Source organism: Haliaeetus leucocephalus, unplaced genomic scaffold (assembly GCF_000737465.1).
Source record: "Haliaeetus leucocephalus isolate CR32 unplaced genomic scaffold, Haliaeetus_leucocephalus-4.0 Scaffold741, whole genome shotgun sequence".
Taxonomy (NCBI): domain Eukaryota; kingdom Metazoa; phylum Chordata; class Aves; order Accipitriformes; family Accipitridae; genus Haliaeetus; species Haliaeetus leucocephalus.
The window spans coordinates 3,595,215-3,610,901 of record NW_010973177.1 but is presented as its reverse complement, the minus strand read 5'-3'; positions in this window follow the sequence as shown (position 1 = coordinate 3,610,901).

The window sequence follows — 15,687 nt, the reverse complement described above, 5'->3', positions numbered from 1 at the left end:
TCAAACACCAGTTTTGTTTAAGAAAAGAACCGCCCCCCCCCCCCCCAAAAAAAAAAAAAAAAAATCTAGACGCGAAGGACAGGGGGTAGGTGTTGTAATTGCAGCTCTCTGCAGAACAGGATCTGCAGCTTGGCACACACAAGTCTGTCATGGTGAGCAATTCTGAATGCAGCTCTTGAACTGGCGAATAAGGTTTGGTTTTCTGTCAGTTGGGTGTATAAAACTTGTTTCTGCTCATTGTTGGGTTAAGAGCCCTACTAGCAACAATACTTTAAGACATTTCATATAATTTGGCAGCCTCAAGTGGAGAATGTGGAAAGGAGAGTATGGATGGTCTATCTAAAAAAAAAACAAAAATTAAGTGATGGAGTCTCAGAAACATTAGGTTGAAGCTTTCAAGCTTGGCTGGACACTGTGGGTTTGTGTTGTGCACTGAGGCTGAGTGTGCTCATTTACATCTGTATGAGTTGAAACTATCTGGATGGGTTATGAACTCTTGTCTAGGTAAGAAAATCTCTTCCCAGAGAGCTTGCAGGTGTCTTGAGGTGTCTGCATCTGAACACAACTATATAGTTGTACGCAGCTGCAAGGCTTCAGAAAGGAATCCTACACTGAATGTCTCGTGTCCCTTTCCATGTAGGGTTCTTTCCTGTGACAAAGAAGTAATTTTATATTCTTCTGGCACAGGACTGATGGTAAGACACTGAATTCAGAGATAGAAACACTTGTTTTTCTTTCAACTTTCTGCTATTAAAAAAAAACCAAACCACCACCAAAAACCCCCTTGTTTGCTATACAGCAACCTTTGGGTTTTTCCAGTTTGTGCAGGAATAATAGTCTTCTGGGAGAGGATGACTAGACTGCAGTCTAACTGGCTTAATAGTTGAAAACTTTCCTGCTAGCGAGCCAAAACTACCTTGCTTGGTTTTGTTCTGTTCCTTTTCCAGTTCCTCTGTCTCCAAGCCTGTCCACAATGACTTTCCTCGCAGGTCAGGTTTCTAAGAAACTGTAATCATTTTATTGTTCACTCTCAGGATCCTATTTAGCTCTGCCAACAACCTTGGAGTGAGTGATTCCAACTGCAGGCTTTAAACCTATCTGCCTAGTGCTCCATGATGAGCAACAGAGCCAAATTATTAAAATGCTGACTGTTAATGCTAAGCTGCTTGATTATGGATATGAACGGGACAAACGTAAGCCACAAAAGGGGAGCCGTAAAACATGGCAAAATCTTGCAGTCTACTGGAAGTTTTCATGGAACAGTTTCTCCTTTGTAGACAGGCAGGTGATTTCAAGCTTGTTACTTGGGTACCAAATGCTTAAGAGTTTCCCTTTCTGCCTTGCAAAGACTGAAAAGAAAGCTACAAGCCTCCAGATCACTCTGAAACAGTTTACCCCTTTTTACAAAGGGTTGTAGAAAGCAGATTTAATCATCTCACAGTTGGACTAGATGATCATAGTAGGTCCCTTCCAACTGAAAATATTCTGTTCTGTCTCAAGAATGGCTTGTCCAACTGTTTATTCTTTCTTCCCTCCCATGGGAAATGGAGGTGTGTGGTGTTAAAGAGGGAGGAGGGGGAAAAAAAACCAAACCACACAACCAGTGAGGTGGTGTTTGGTGGTGGAGAAGGTGCAGATGGTTGTGCCCCAGCCTCAGCTAGGTAGAGCTGTTTGCGGACCTTCTGAGCTCCTGCAGAAGGTCTCTTGGCCTTGCTGGCAAGAAAGCTACGGCTTAACAGTTAGGAAAGCCCTGGTTCAACACATAGCTTGCGGTGGGATGGTGGGCTGAAATGCAAGGTCAAGAAGGAAGGCCCTGAGCTTTGAGTTAATGCCACCTACGCTTAAAATACAGCCTCGCAGCATGACTACTTGCATTAACCAACAGAAGAGAAATGCAAGTGTGTGCTTAAACAAGATGGCTATGTGTAATGCTTTCAGGCTCTTTCCTGCTTGGCCTTACGCTTTGTCACTATTCACAGAGGGAGTAGATAAGTCCCTGATGGCATCAGTAGTCTATGGCATTTAATGCAAAAATATAATTATATGCGTACTGAGCTGCTTCATAATAGCATCAAGGGCTTTATTTATCCTGTTCTCTAGGTGGTGGGAATGCTACTGGTCCAAACTAGTTTTAAGAACAAGTGTTATCTAATAGTGTGCATATTTGAGTCAGCTGATTTTTAACATGAAAAGAGCTTGGTTTTGTGTAGTTTAATGGTAGTAGGGAGAGGAACTCTCACTGTCTAGGAGGTGGATTACAAAATCTTGAATTTGCTGTTGAGAGGTGCTACTAGTGTTTAGGTTGGAGTGATGGCGAGGTCTGCGTACCAGTGTCCTAAACCATGCTAGGTGATGGTCCCTCTGCAACCACATCACCTACTGGCGTGTGGAAATGAGGCAAAACTGTGGCTGTATCTTCAGGCAGTGGCTCCTGCAGTCTATTATGCCACTTATCATCAAGCAGCTGATTAAGTTTTTGATTAACGAGAGCACTATTTAAGTGGTCTGTGCTTCAGTGTGCGCATACCCAGCTACTGTTTTTCATGCCCTAATTAGCCCTGAAAGGCTCACTCATAAATGGGAAAACTTCTATCCCATATCTGTAGGGCTGGAATAGGATGAAAGTCTTTTTGAATTATGAAACTTGAGTGATTTGGGTTTTTTTCTGAGATAAATGCTGCCTGGCTGCTCTGTGCTAGAGCATTTCTTACCAAGGAAAGTGGTGAAGGTGGCTAACACCTCCTTAGATGTGTCCTGTAAATGACCAAAGCGTGTTCCTCCATTCCCTAGTAGGGGTAAGGGACTGCAAGCTAGACAGCTCTACACATGTCCCTTGATGCCCCCAACCAAACTGAAACAGCTCTTAAAAGGGTTTTGTCCTTTCTGGGCCATTGGGGCACACTGGTATCTACTATGGGCTTTTACTTAAAAGTGAGAAAACGGATGCCCTCGTTGCTTCCTTACCGCAGACTGGAAGTTGTGTTTGTGCTACTGGTGGGGAGGTGAAGCCATGAAGCATTGCTTGGCTTAATCTGAGCATCTATTTCCAAGCTTAGTTCTAACATAACTTTATTGCTGGTGGGGCCTTCAGCTCACCATAAACTTCTGTATCTGGCTGGCCAAGAGGGTCTCCAGTCCCCAGAGGGACCAGGTATTGGCATCAGCATTCCCTTCCTAACAGATGAGCCGAGTCCGAAGTGTTGTTCCACTTTTGGGTTGTGCTGTTGCATTAGCTTTTACTGTCACTCTACTCATTTCAGAGGGCAGGTATCTCCTTAAAATTGATGTTGTTTTAAAGTGATGGGCTCTCGAACCTGAGCAGATGTGATAACCCATGGGTACGTGGAGACTGCTCTCGGTGAATCCACAGAGGGATAGCAATGCCTCTCCTCTAAGAGGACCTGAATAAGGATGCTGCATTTCTCAAACTCAACTCCAATTCTTTGCCGGCTACTGGGATTTGACAGGTTTCTTGAAATGCCTCTTCTACTGCATCTTCTTACCAAATATCCAGGTCTGATCCCGGTCTGCAGCATCAAAGCTAGAGGTATCTAATAGTAATCACTTAACATGGAAAACCAGTGCATCCCTGCTACTGGTACCCTACTGTCCCATTGCTGGGGGAGGGTGGCACTTCAAGGAGAGAAAAGCGAGAGGCTTTTCATGCAACTCCAAGTTAAACAAGCATAGCAAGCTGTGAATCCGTTTTAGCAGTGAATAAACCACTATGGGCTTTGAAGCTTGTTGTGGAGCTTGAGGGGCTTTTTTCTGTTCTTGCGTATTTGCTGCCAGCAATTTTATCTGCTCAGCGAGATGAAAGTCATCATCCCAAAGTGTGAAGAATCTTTACAAGCGCATCCCAGAATATGATCCCTTTTTGTGTTAGAAGTGGGGGGGTTTAGCTTGTGTGGAAACTGTTAAGAGTTGCTCCCAACTACCAGCTTCTCTGTGCAGCAAGTTCTCGTGAACCTGCTGCTGAGTCTGTTTAAAAACTACTCTTTGCCTGGAAAATGTTGGTCTTCATTAGGCTTGTTTTCACCTCTGCTGCTTCCTGTGTGTTTTTGCTTGGTATGAAACTGCACTGCTGCCTGGTGCCCTCCTCTTCTTGGTCATGAAGGTTTCAGGTAAATATTTATCTCCATGGATGTTGTGTGATCTAACTGGATGTGTTAGGCAAGGGGCTTCATAAGTATGCAGAGCTAAGATTTAAGGTTATTCCTTATTACATCTTTAGATGTTGCTGAGCGTTCCTGTTTTTATCTGTTGCCTTCAGTTGTGTAATTCTTTATTGCTCTATTACATGACATCATCTGGATCTGCTGCTCCAGTCTGTTCTTTGAGCACGTTCAGCTGAGTCTTGGGTAAGGACCATCACTTATTTCTAAATCCATTAGCATTCTGAAAATAAATAAATGCCATGCTAAACTCCTTATCGCCAGCACGCTGCCTCCAGCAGCAGTGAAAATATTCGCATTGTTTGAGTCGCTGCTAACTGAAGAAGAGGGGCTGGGTTGCCAGTGGCTGGACTAGTTACCGAGGTTTTTCCTTTAAATTGTACTCTTGCACAAAAAAAGGCTTGGAAGCGTGTTCTCTACTGGAATCAACAATCTCTTAATGCTCTGAGGCTAAACTAAGGCTGAAGTCAGCTATACAGCTGTGGCTCTGTGCAAATCTATTGTGTGTTTATCTCTACCTGAGACCTACTCATTAGGCTGGCAGGACTCTGTATAGCTGTAACATCGTTTTAGGATAGGCTTTTCCCGTGATCTTACCCATACAGAAACCAAAGTGATGGAAAACAGTGTTTTGCTGAATGTCACCTCTTGGGTGACTTCAGTGGCGCGGCTGGGTCTCGGCAGTCCTGCTGTACCGGTGTATGCTGTGTCCTGTAACGATGAGATGTGTTGGTTCTCAGGCACATGCTGACAGGAGGGAGATGGAGCCTGGGCTCTCTGGTCCTTGGTCGGCTGCCGCTACAGGGTCCAGGGAGCAACAATACAGGCAGAGAAACTGTGTCCTGTTGTTAATGAGCCATGAAATGGAGCCGTGCTTTGACGGGCTCCATGGAGATGTCCTCTGTTTAATTGTTGCAGAAAGGTAAACTGACACTCGGGTGTTAAAGTGGCAGGCTAGGGTTTAATCCATCTTTTTGGGGGATGGATTTCCATACCACACTCTCTTAGAAGTAACTTTTTCCTTTATACCAAAATAACCTTGAGCAATATTCCTTCAAACTCTGGTTCAAATCCTGCCCTTGGGTGGAATGTGCTCAGGAGCCTGAGGACAGAGCGTAGCTGTAAGAGCGATGAAGTCCACGTCCTATCACTCCTCTCTTGAGTTGCTCTCTCCACATCATCTCCCTTCTCTCTCTTCAGGTCCCCTACTCTATTCAGGTGTGACGCACCTCTCCTTTCCTACAAGAGGTGGGAAAGCTTGAGAAGGCATTTGGTGTGCTGCAGGACTCCAAGGTGTGGGTCAGATTTAGATTAGGCTTTGTGTTGGCACTTTCCTGGGGAAATCCCTCTCTCCTGCTTTCCACACCTACCTTGCAGGGATCCTGGGAGACCCTGGGATGGGCCGTACTGCACAGGATGCTTTAATCGGTCACCCAAGGCGAGTACGTGGGGTTGTGCTGTCTCGTGGAAGCTTTCAGTGGCCACAAGTCTGTGCCAAACTTACAGCTCGCTGGTTGCAGCCTGGAGAGACCTCCAGACAAATCTTCTGCAACTTAAGTTTTCAGCAGACCACCAAATGTCCCTCTTACTCCCTTTGTTTCCAAGATAAGCCCAGCTAGCAGGGACCTAAGTCTGACCAAGTCTTGTCTTGGTGTGTTGTGACACCACCTTTCTAGTAAGGTGTGACTTTGGCCAGTCTCAGACTGCCTGATCTCAAATGTTACTTGTGAAATGTCTGGTGAAAATAGATGGCTGGATGAGGAGCAACTCTTTTAATGTCCCTACTGAGGGGAAAGCCTGAGCATCTCCTGTTCCTGGACACGTGGGAAGGGTATGGCTTTCTCGCCCTGTGGTTTAGGCGGCTTCCAGGGATGGCCAAGTAGTCTCCGGTTAATGTTTTGGTCCTTAGGGCCCCAGACAAGAAGAACAGGGTTCATTCATTCCCTTCTAACCAACGTGGTCAGGAGACAAAAGTCTGGGCAGCATTGCTGTCCATCACACAAACCACAGCTTAGTATTGCAGGCGTCCAGCCGTGCTGGCTCCTGCTCTGCTGGCAGGTGGGATCTTCACCCTTAGGCATCGTGTCTGGAAGGTCTTTTAGCTTTTGCACAAGTTGGCTGCGTGGTCCTAGCCTAAAAAAACCTGCACGCTGGCGTGACTTTTGCCAGGAAGTTTCTGTCTCTAGCTCTGGCAGAGCACACCAAAGAGACTGCTTGCTTTCCCCAACTCCTACTGGTGCCAGGAGGAAATCACCGTCTGGGTGCAATCTGCACCTAAAGGACTCCGACCTGCCCAGCAGCCCTTGGTCTGAGCACCAGTCCTGGTCCTTGCTGGCCCTGCATAGCTCCAAGCAGCCGTGGGAGAGAGCCAGCAGTGCTTGAGGAGCTGTGGGAAGCTGTAGGTTAAAAAAAAAAGTCTACAGGAGGGAGACAAAGGAATGAGTATTTATGTGCCTCTTAATCAAATACAACTAATCTGTCCTTTTGTCAGACACGGCCAGCTCTCCCCTTCTTAGTTGTGAACATGAACAATGAGAAGCAGAATGTTGTCTTTGCCTTAAAGCATCAGGATTCTGGGTCAGCTCCTTGTGCTGCTGCCTCTTAAACTCCCCTGACCCCCCCCTTGTGCTAAAGGGACCGTTGTGCCTTTTCTTGGAGTTGTTTTGTGACTGTTTCTGTGGTCTTCTCTCTTATTTGGATGAGTTTCTTGGGTGGAGGACAACCCTAAAACATTTGACTCTTAAAGGGTAACTCAAGATGTGCTTCCTTGCATCTGGATGGACTGATACTGTGCTGTCTAATACTTATTTGTGCTTTTGCTGTGGGCTGGAGTACAGGCACCAAAAAAAAGGGGACAGTTGCTAAACTCACCCCAATGTCTCAATCTGCAGGCTCCAGCTGCTCAAATTGCAAGCTCACTAGTTACCTTGGTCTCTAATACTGAATTTACTTGATTCATAAAAGCAAATCTGGTGCCCCAAACTAGCCTGGGTCTCTGAAGAGCAACTTCTAATGCATGTCTTGAAATGGGATCCTTAGTGCTGTGGTTGAGACCTGTGGGATTCCACTTCAGGGGTAAGACCAAAGACCACTGAAGCAAATGGTGGGGGGATAAACAGTTAAACCCTTTCCAAATGACCAAAAAAAAAAAAAAAAAAAAAAAGAGTTGTTATCTGGTGGTTCCTCCCCCGGGAGGGGGGGTTCCCAGCAGGACACTGCTCCCTCTGCTGTGCTGCAGCATTTATTGCACTGTCCTGCAAACGGAGAGGGCTTCCTACAGCTGCTAGCACAAAGCAGGCTGTGCAACAGGAGCTGGATTTGGGAAGCAAACTGATGTTTCACTTGAGTTGCAGTCAAAGCAGCAGGAGGCAGGGGGGATTTAAGGAGTTCAGGGCGTGATTAAAACAGAATAAAACTGACTGCAGGTATGGTAGTACTTAATTTTTATTTTTTTTTTATCCCATGAACAACTTTGCTTTTGTTTAAAGTCTTGGCTGTGTCACAGGCATGGGAATCCCAGCAGTACTTCATGCATGAATATTGGAGAAGAGTTTCTCTGCAATGCTTGGGTCCACCTAGTGTTTCTTTCTGGGCTCCAAACTCTTGCAGTCTTCAGTGCTAGCCCACCTGAAAAATCAAGGTCTTGGCAAAAGTGTCCTGCTAAAAAGCAAATATACCTGGTATCTGTTCCTGGCTTGGAGGAAACCCAAGTATCTTCTGCTCAGGTACATGGCTGATCCTGATGGACCAGGCAATCGGGTCCTGTATGACCTGGATGTGAAGGCAAGCAAAAATCCACTTCCCGCTGGTTTCAAGCCACAAAACAGTCTAGGTACAAAGAGCTACTTAATGCCAGTCAGACAGTCGATAAGAAATAACTTGCGAAGAGAGGTTAATGAACATCTGCCTTGAAGGGAGGTTGTCTTTGTGCGTAAAGTTAGTAACCTGCTGGTGGGGAATACTCAGATGAGGGTCCTCAGAAGCTAAAGGGCTTTGGGTAGGGGGTAACTCCTGCTTCTTGGATCCAGCTCCTTCTGGGTGGCTGTGCTTAGCTGAGCCAGTGGAGACTGCTTGCAAAGAGCAGCTCTGGAGACACTGGGATAGACCAGATAGCGCCAGACAGAAGGCGATATCTTCTCTGGTGCCTGGCATCGTATCAGATAAGCTGATACCTTCCTGAAAACTGTATTGGTAGTGGGGCTAATATTTCTAGCAAGGGAGATCTCCTGCTATAGTATTTCTTCATCATCATAGTTTGGTTTGATGTATAAAAGGAGATTAATATGGGGCCTGGTGTTCCACCATTAGCTGTGTGCCCACAGGATGTAGGTCTTGAAGGAATCCTGCAAACCCCTGTAGGAGACTTGTATGAAATACAGTCCTGCAAAGCTGTCCTTGCATGCTCTCGCATGTATTCCCATAGTCCGCTTCTTTCAGGAGAAGCTGGCAAGGTCAGCACGTGAGAGACTGGGCTCCCATCATCTCATGTAACTGGATGCCACGCGTTCAACTTGTGCGAGGAGTTAGCCGTTGTATTAAATGTGTACAGTTTAAACCATTACAACAAGTATTAACTTCTGCAATGTATGCATCTTCCAAGGCAACGCAATCAGATTAAAACCAGATCTCCCCACTCTTCCCGTGATGATTTTTGGGTGGGAATGGGTTTCTCTTGTGAGCTAAAGGAGATGGTACTTAGCATTTGGAACTGGAAAACGAGTTGATTCCTTGAAATTAATATAGGTGCTAAACAAGGATGAATGCTCTTTTCTCCAGCACTTGCTGGATCTATACAGCAGTTTAAGCCTTCAGGTCTTGGCAGGGGGTTTCCCACCTCCAGCTGGAATGGTGTCAAATGGTTTTCTAGGTGTGTTTTTCTGGATGTGGTTTGCCGATTTAGAGGATGGAGAAGGTTCACAATGGATATGCTGCCTTGAGACCAAGATCTGTAGCAATCAAAAGCTAAGATGTCTTTAAGACTTCTTTAAACCCCCTTTACCCCTAACTTCCAAATTTCACAAACTGCTTTCTGCAGCTGGATCAGCTCAGAACCTTCTGGAGGAATGAAAGATTGGGAAATGGAGAAACAAAGCAGTCCAGCCTTTATGGTAGTATGGGTGTTTATCCTAATATGACACTGTATACACACTGGAGAAAATGCAAATATCCTCTTGCCAGGCTCTAATTGCTACCTTGCTTTTATTTCAGCAGGGGAGTATTAAGCTTCATTCATCACTTCCCCAACTGCTTTGTGTTCAGTGCTCTTGGTGTCGGTACCTACCTTGGTCTGAGGAGAGTGATTTGAGCAGGGAAGCAAAAAAAACCACCAAGGCTTGCTCAGGTTGTGAGCAAACAAGGTAGCAGCAGCTGGGGAAAACTCACCAAACAAAAAAAGGGGCAATGTTTGTAGGAACTTAAGAAATGTGCCTGTTTTTTCTTAAAGGAAAAGCTGCAGGTTGGGGACCATCACTCTGCACCTGCTTTTAAAATCTTTGTTCTTGTTGCTGCTTGATTTAGTAAAGAAACTCGAGGTATGTCAGTGTGCCGTGCCTGGGGGATTTCTTTTGAGTCCCAGCTGGCTGCTCTTGACTCAAACGTGTCTGTGCCAGGTTATTTCAGAGGAAGTTTCGAAGGGGCAGAGAAAACCAGTCTGGATGATGGGACCCTGTGGCGTACATCAGCGCGCTTCATGGGAGAAGCAAGACTTGTCAGCTCGATGCTTTTTCCCAGCTCTGAAGTTACTAGCAGCATCTCACCTGCCAATGCTTCTAGTAGCCTGGCGTCCCTAGAAAAGTGAAAACAGACTTTTTTTTTTTTTAATTGAAGCGACGGGCCTCAATATAGGTGCGCTGGGCAGGGGCTGCGGGGAGGGCGCTAGGACCCGGGCGGGGGTGTGACACCGCTCCGTCCCTTCCCCTCCCAGCCCGCACTCCTGCACGGCGAGTTGGGTTTATTTATTTATATACAATTTTTTTTTTTTTAGCTGAGCTGTGTCTCCTGTTTAGGTTTTGTGGGGTTTTTTTGGTTCGGTGGGGTTTTTTTTTGGATTTGTTTTTTTTTTTTTGGCGGAGGTGGGGGGGGCCCGAGGAAAAGAAAGAAATCAATAGAAACCCCTCGAAACCACAAGAAAGCCCGAAAAGTGTCGAAATGAAGACGGGATGAGAGGAAAAACCGAGGCAGCCATGGCAGCGAGACGGGTGTTTCACCTCCAGCCATGCGGTGAGAGGCAAAGCTGGCAGGGGGCCCGCGGGGGGGGGGGGGCACAAGTGTGATGAGTTTTGTCGGTACTTTGCGGGGTCTCAGCTTTGCCTTTTTGCAGGAGAAGAAGGGTCGGGGTTGGCGATGGGATGCGATGAAGAGGAGGGTGGTCTGGAGAGGGGATGAGGATGTATTCTGCTTTCCCTTCTTTGAGGGGTGAGGGTGCAGAAATCTGGGAAAACGCGGGGTTTGCATCATCGCTCAAGGGGTTTTGCTGGGTGTCTGCGGGGAGGTGGTGACCCCCCCCCAAAAAAAAGTCTTGGGCTCCTTGGGCAGCAGTGGGATGTTTCAGCCCAGGGAGCGCAAATGCAGTGTGGAAGAAGTACCAGGGGATGAAGGAGCGATGGCAGCTTCATGGCTGCTTGTTCTGGGGGTGTTTTTTCCCCTTACACCTCCCTTCTGGTACTTGTTTATACCTAATTATTGTCTCTATCTAATTAAGGGAGGAGGGCATGAGGTGGTGGTTAGCTCCGCTCCGGCGCTTTGCTTGCGGATGCGGTTGCCTGACTTCATGTTGATAATGGTGTAAAAGCTGCAATAAAAAGGAGGAAAAAAAAAAAAAAGGTGAAACTATATGGCTCAAGCTGAACTAGCGTAAAGGGCTCGGGCAGGGGTGTGCGTTGGCAAAAACCCCCACGATGTGGGTTGTTTTGCAAGGCAGGGAGAGGATGGGTTTAAATGTATTTTGTGGTTTACCCTAAACTTTAAAAGTTTGGGTATTTTTCTGAAGCTGTTTCCCCCCCTGCCTTACCAAAGGAAGCACTTCCTTAATCAGCATGGCTGCGTTAGCTCTGGTTTTGACACTAAATTAAATGACAGGGACTTGGGTTCGTGTAGGAAAGTTTTTTTTGTTCTGGAGTAAAAGCAACTGTAGGTGGCACAACAGCTTTGCTGCCTGCAAAACAGTGAGCGGGAGGTTGGTCCTCAAACTTCTGCGGATCTCTTCTTGAGGAGGATTGTGCCCGTGTTGGTTTGGGGTTTTTCCCCCCCCGCTTCCTCTCGGTTTAATTAAAGTTTGCTTCAGATCTGATGTTCTTCCTCAAAGCTGCTGGTTTTCATGTCCAGGACTGTCATTCTTCTTGAGACCTGATGGTGCAGGCTGGCTGTCCATCAGCAATATGCACGTCAACAATCTACTGGGAACATAAAACTTTTTTCCCCCCAAGTTGTTGCAGTGTGCAATGTTTGCAGGACTTCTCGTGTGGGTTTTTTCTAGGTGTGAACATAGCCTCGTCCCTCCCGTGAGGAGTTACTGCCCCTCAAACGCTGAAGCGTGGGATAAACTGCTTGACCCAGGGCTGGATAAATCCAGTGGTATTGCAGCTTTCTCACCTGGGTTGCTGTTGTTGGTTTTGTGGCTTGTCTTTTTTCTTTTTGGAGGCTGGAAGGAAACAGTGATGCAACTCTTGAGTCCTGTCTACGCTGCGACCTCAGTCATTGCAACCACCCCGTGAGCCGCGCGTCGCCGTTTCCCTGCTATAATCAAGATGTGTTGGCTAATCCATCTCTGTCGGAGCCCTCTAGTTTTGAAATATCTGTGGCTTTTATACAGTTACCACTCTGTAAGAATTATGTACCGCAGAGGAAGTTTCTCTCTGGCTCTCATGTTGTTCCTTGGCAATTGGAATGTTTCAGCTTGTTTAAATGAAGGCAGCTAAAAATACAAGTTGGGCTTTTGAGCGGAGCACTTGCTTGACTCCCCCAGTGGTATAAGATATCTGTATGTGAACTCGTAGTGCCTTGACTTCTAGTAAAGCTATAGTAAATCATTTAAGGCTGTAAACAGTTGTGACAGCAAGCTTTTGTTTTTATGTTGAGTCAATGTGGGGAAAAAAGATGTCCTGGTTTGAAAAGCACAAGGATTTGAAATGGAAGCTTGCTATATTGTCTTAAAAAAGTGTCAGTGAAAAATTTGATATTTCTTGCAGAAGGGAGCTTGAGGTTAGCTGCAAAGGTGGTGTTTTTTAGTCCACAGTTGGCTGACTTAGCCTGGTGCTGTTTTATTTGCCTCTCTAAGACTAAAAACTCAAACCTTGTCCCTGTGGAACCACAGCGATGCACCGCATATGTACTGTATGCCTAAAGGCATGTGCTAAATCACATCACCTGGGGGGAAAGCTGCTGTTCTTTTTAGTGAGTAATTCTGATGCTGTGATCTAGGTGTCTCTGGGAAGCCACAGCGATTGCTATCCCAGAGCTTTCTATTGCTGTAGTTTGGGTGGCAACTGAGTTACCTCGTCCTAATGCAAAACCACTTCTAGAAAAGTCCCGTTTCCTTATGTAGGATTTCTCTGGGAGTAAACAACTCTGGGACACTGTAATGACTCATCATCATGAAACTGTCATCTACCCTTGAAATATGCAAATTACTGCCAGGCACACCAGCAGATATCCAGCATATGTTAAATCCACGCTACCTTTGCCGCTAGCAGCAGCTGAGGCATGGCGTGGTGCCGTCGCTGCCGAAGGGGGTTAAGGAGTCCACTGTGAAAGATGCGGCGCAGTAAGGTTAAAAACTGGGAATGCTGAGGCAATTCCTTGAAGTTTGTGCTAATTTGAGTCTGAGCAGTGTTTTGTGATTGTGAAGTCTGCAAAGCAGGTCCTTCAGGAGTTTGTGCTGGGACCTGGTGAAACTGAAAAACTATTTTTATTTTTTTTAATGTAATATAACTTTCTAAATATGATCTAGTATAAACTCCCCGTAAAGCCTTTCTGCAGAGCATGGTGACATGCTGTCCTGGAGCAGAGCACTGCAGGCTTCTGCATCTGTCAGTGCTGGCTTTGATATCAAAGCACTTAGCTGTCACTTATAACTTCATGGGTTTTTCTGTTTCCCCTTTCTAAATTCATCCCTGGCTCTGACTTGCAATTTAAAAAAAGAAAAAGCAGTACGAAGGGCTTCAGTCTAACTCTGTTATTGAAGAAGGGTCTGCAAGCTCTGATGGACCCATGGGAGCTGTGATTTGGGTAGGGCACGGAGAGAATAGACTCTGATTTCATTCTTCATAAATGTCCTGCTGAGAAACTGCAAGAAGATGGGAAGAAAAGCATGAAAACCTGATACAAGCCACTGGAGTGCGTAACACTGACTTTATACTTGTGTTGAGCAGGAACTTTCTTCCCCACGGGTGCTCTTCAGCTCCTGAAGTTTGAAGGACCTGATGCAAACTGCAGGAGAAGGGCTCATGGGGCTGGGGCTGCCCTGGGGCCATCCCTGCAGCCATACCATGGTGGGATGGATGGATGGAGACTAGTGACAATGTGGGCTGTGGCAGGGGCAAAAACTCTGATTTGAAGCTGGTGGAGAGATGATGGCAGCTGGTCAGCGCTTGGAGCTGGGCAACCTTTGTTTCGAGATGCTGCGGGTGGGTTTTGAACAGCAAAGGCGATGGAGTGAGTTATTACTGGGTGCTACCCACTCACGGGGGCAGATAAAGAGTGGAAAACTAGGAGAACAGGGCAATCTGGGGGCTGAGGATGAAGTGGCCTTCCTCCCCTTCTGGTGTTGGGGCAGGTGCTGGCACCCTGCAGCGGTGGGAGCTGTTACTTGGGCTCACCCCTCTGGGGAAAAAGCACCCCACAGAGCACAGGGTCGGGCATCAGGTTTATTCTCCTTTTCCTCTCACCCGCTGCCATCTCCTTCTCCAGGAGTTAAATGCCTCTTCCCCCTGCTCTAAGCCTAATTGCGTCCCCAGGGTTTAACACGCGTGTGTTTGTTTTATTCAACGTGTTGGCTGTTCCCACCGGAACAGGCTGATTTTTTTATTTTTTTTTTTTAGGGATTGGGCTTTTTTTTTTGCTTATTGTGCACAACGAGCTACTGCACAAGATATTCGTTGGTGGGGGAGGAACTGTAGTAATGCCAATACTTCTTGAATATTATAAACCTGGCTTATCAGCCCGACGCAGAGCTGGAATTTGTCTCTTCCTGTGCTGCATCTCTGCTTTCTGAGAGGGGCGTTTAAATACAGGCTGGAGACGCAGCCTTTCCAGTGTGCTCTGCTGGGCTGTGACAGCAGCAGCGGGGCTGCTTGAGCAGCTTTTTCTTTTTCTTTTTTTTTTTTTTTTGCACTAATTCCTCTCCAAAAAGAAACTTCTTGGGGAGAAGGCTCCTGAGACTGCATGTCCCAACAGTACCCGCTGAAGGAGGTGAAGGGAGACACGGTTTGCTTCGTACCTGGCTCTCCTATCTTCTCTGTCCTAATGGAGCCGGCTTCTTTTTGTTACCCCCGGCTCACCTTTCTCCGCTCGCCTTATGGCCAGTTCGGGGCAAGCGCTGGCTCTTCGCAGGATTTGGCCCCGTGGCCGCAACGTTTGGTGACGCAGAGGTGGACCGGGCCAGTGGACGGTGCGTGACCGGGGACGAGAGGGTTGGGGACCGCAGAGGGGTGGTATATGGGGTAGTAGAGAAGCCCACCGAGATTTCGGGGGGTGGCTTTGGAGATGGTGGGTGAAGAGGGAGGCAACGCAGGTGGATGCATTGGCGTGGTTGTGTTGATGGACCTTCTTCTCCGACCTCTCCTGGTGGTGTTTGCTTGGCCGCCGTCGTCTCCACCAAGGTCCCTGCTACACCCTCACACCCAGGCAGGCTGGCCAGGGAGAGCTGATAAACAACCTCAGCATGGGAAAAAAAAATAAAAATAGAAACTGATCTTAGCCAGTCTTTTGTTTCATAAGCTCGTTCGCTTGCTGAAATGAATCCGGCAGTGTTTGAAACCTGAAATACCTGCTGGAGGCTAGGCAGGCTCGTTTCACCTTTAGGTTTGTGATGCTGTCAGCTCTGTCCTTTAAACTGTTATTAAAGGTATCAAGTGTGGGAATAGGGGAATGTATTAAGATTCTCTATATTGCAGATTTGTCTTGCTGTAAGGAAGTACCTTAAACGCGTCAGCTTGGTTCAAAATTTTACTTTTTTGCTTTACCCCAAAGAATCTGTATGGGGAATCTGAGTAAATCCTGCTGGTTTAGGAGCTGAGCTCTGCTGTAACTGCTGATTCCAAGGACAGCAGTCTTGACTTTCTGTAAAACTTTTTTGGGGAAGGTTTTGGGCTTGATGAGATGAGGTCCTGAGCAGGCTGATTTAGCTTTGAAGGTGGTCCAGCAAGGAGCAGGGCTAGAGACCTCCAAGCTTCTCTTCCATCCTCAAATACTTTATGAACCGTGGTATACTTGCTTTACATCTCCTTAACAGTCTGAATATGATGCGCCGTACCTGGGAAAGCTCGTCAGGTGGCATGCAAAAAAAAAAAAAAAT